Source organism: Phytophthora infestans, genomic scaffold (genome assembly GCF_000142945.1).
Source record: "Phytophthora infestans T30-4 supercont1.30 genomic scaffold, whole genome shotgun sequence".
NCBI classification, from domain to species: Eukaryota; Oomycota; class Peronosporomycetes; order Peronosporales; family Peronosporaceae; genus Phytophthora; species Phytophthora infestans.
Window position 1 is genome coordinate 129,266 of NW_003303729.1, and position 3,161 is coordinate 132,426.

Sequence of the window (3,161 nt, forward strand, 5' to 3'; positions counted from 1 at the left end):
TTTGTATCCGCTTTCAAAGCGACATTTGTACTTGATCTTCTCATTGGTCTGTATGTTCGATACGAATCCCTTCTTGTGCTCCGAGGGAAAGTAGACTTGGCAGCCCACCCTGTTCTCACGGTAACCAAGTAAGAAACCAGCTCGGCAGTTTATCGCCAGTTTCCTTCTCTTTGACTTTGGTGTATGACCGTAGGCCAGCGATCCAAATGACACGATGTGATGGACGTCTGGTCGTAAAAACCGAACATCATGTGCTTGCCAGAGCTAGTTCAACCAGTACTTTGGGGGAGACGGTTCGTAGAGGGCTTCCTTCGTCGTACTGGCGACAAACTTTTGATAATTAAAATCGGTGAATCTGTCAGGCGGACGAACGAAGAACAGCCGCGGCTGTTCAGGATTCCCCAGAAGCTTCAACACATCGTGGAGACCTTTTTGCTTGCAGGGGTGTTTGTGTGCACCTGTCACCTGCAACAAAATATCCGGCTTGATGATCGCATCGACCGACTGGTAATTCTTCGCCGCTGGCTGTAGGTAACTCGTGTTAGTAGCAGCTTCAATTTCACTGTCATCATTGAAAACGACAACTTTCTCGAATCTCTCAAAAGAAATAACAGGTGCGGCGCCACCGTCGACCAACGCCACAGCATTGGATTCGTCCATCGCAACGGCATCATCTGCATTCATGCCATCATCACCATCCTCGTCATCGCCGTCCCATTCATCTCCCATAGGGTCATCATTATCATCGTACGCCTCGTTGTTTTCGACCAAACGTCGAACTTTAAACGTTCCACCTCGCGGCAGTACCGAATGCACATGCCCTTCGAACAAGTGGCCACGAAGCACAGCAAGAGCACCAAATCCATCCGAGGCAGCAATGAACTCTAGCAGCTTCCGCTTATCCTTCTTGAGCAGACGATTGTACATTTCTTGCTGAACATATTGCGATGCAAAAACGAAGTACTCGCTGTCAAAAGCTTTGCTGACGCGATAGTGCAGCAATCGATGCGACACTTGAGCCTCGTTCGCATCAAGTTGACCACAGGCTTTCACCAACCAGTCGAGATCAACAATGTCCATTGCTTTTTCAAGCAATACCTGCTGGTTACCAACTTGTGAAAATCGCAAGACATAGCGAGCAATACCACCCCATCGACGAAAGCAATCCTGCACGACGGCCATAGGTGTATCCGAGTACATCAGCTTACGACATTGGTAGAATCTTCTTCAAAGACCACACTGGCATGTATCACTGACTGGCAATTGGGTCTTGTTGTACTCGTACCAGATGGAGCGGCGTGGAGACGTCAAAAGAATCGTCTTCGCTGGATAATACGCAGGCTTGACGGCATCCACGATGTAGTATGTAGTCGGCTGGTCGAGAATGTGCACAAAATCTTCCTGAGATCCTTGAGCCACCACATTGTGAGCAAATAAAAAGCGCTTCTTGAGGCCACCACTCTCATATACCACCGTTTCATTAGTACGGACAAGATGAAGCACGATCACATAGCCGAAAAACGTCTTGCCGATTCCCGGGTTGCCGAGGATCACGAGATGCGGTGTGTTCGTCTTTTCATCGTGGATCCTCTCGAGACAAAGTTCCCATAGCGCAGGGTAGCAATGACGAATGTAGATACGAGAGCCGAGTGTCGAATCACCAAGAAAGATACGTGTCTCGGGGTAACTCGACCAATGCGTCAGCTTTCACGTCGGTACTGTCGTTCAGAAATGCTTTCCTAAATGCGACCAGTGCTGGCGGATTCAACGACATACTTTGCGTGATCGGGATATGAACGTCGCCCACAGCAAGTTGACGATCTCGAGGCAGTTCAGCTTCCGACAATTGTGGCAGTTCCACTAGCACGTGAATCTCTTCATCTCCCGGCGTGAAACTCGGCCCAAACAACTCCGTTTTGTTGAGCTTCCACGACGGACGCATCTTGTTATAACCAGTGCTGATGCCACCTTGCAAGAAGCTTTCCGTGTTGCGGTCGTCCGCCAACCAAACGGTTTCCCCTTCCTTTCGCGCCAAGTAGAGCGTCAAGTCGCTTGCGGCAAACTTATAACGCTCGCTGTATCGTTTCTCCGCGAATATAGCTTTTTGTAGCGCCTCCACATCTGCATTGCGCTTGATCTCGACGGAGAAGACGCTCCCATCGCCGTACACACCGCAGCGCAGCTTCACATCCGTCTCCTCTGTCATGCTCCTGTGCTTTCTCTTAGACAGTTCTCGACTGAGAAGCGGCACACATTCACGCAACACACAGCACAGTTTTAGCCAATCACATCACTCCCAAATATTTTTTTTATTTCTGACAAATATATTCCTCAATATATAGAAACTAAATAATAGTGTTTATCTTGAGCGATAAAAAATAAATATATAGAAATAACAATGTGTAAGTACATCTTCACAGAAAACCACCCAAAGGCGAGCCAACAGTGCGGCCCAAAAGGCGATTGGTGCCGACACCACGCAAAGTATCAGCCAGCAGTTGCTGAACCAACGATGACCAAGTCTATTGAAGAAATTTATGGTGAGCATTGTATTCAGCACATGAAATCTGTCGATAAATACGATTAGCCCAAGTTGGGGGATTCACGAGTTTTATCACCAAGTGATTGGATCAAGTCGAAGATGCACGTAGTTGGTGATTCCGTTGATTACAAGCATAGCGATGATGTCACGCCTGACTTTGGCAACAACGTATACTGTGACGGGGTCACCTTGCGCTAGAGGAAGTTATCTTCCGAGAGTATACCAACTCTCAGTGAACGACAGTTCACAGGTCCCCTCTTTATTCAAAAGAGAGCGAAGTGACCTAATTAAGGTAGAATGTAAACTGAGTATATTTATAGGTAGATAAAGCTTGGGTTTAATACAAACTATAAGCCACGTATAGAAATTGCAATGTCCGTTAGCCAATGGGTGGGTTTTCGACGACCCATGGAACTTTTGTATAAAATGTCCCCGAACCTATGACGGATGGAAGTGGGGGTAACCAAGGTAACATTAGGGCTTCAACTCTGTCAGAGAAAAACAAAAGCGCCTGCGCAGTCTAAGCAATGGATTGGATGGTTCACACGTAGCTTCCAGCCTTCGCCCCTTACTCCCAATTAATGCTCCCTCCTCATGAACAACGGAGATAGAATCTAGT

General features: G+C 47.5%; 1 pseudogene; it reads right to left on the minus strand.

Annotated features, from left to right (window-relative positions):
- Positions 1–264: 264 nt before the first annotated feature.
- PITG_13696 lies at positions 265–2,228 on the minus strand (annotated as a pseudogene; the record flags this gene model as incomplete).
- Between the last annotated feature and the right edge of the window lie 933 nt (positions 2,229–3,161).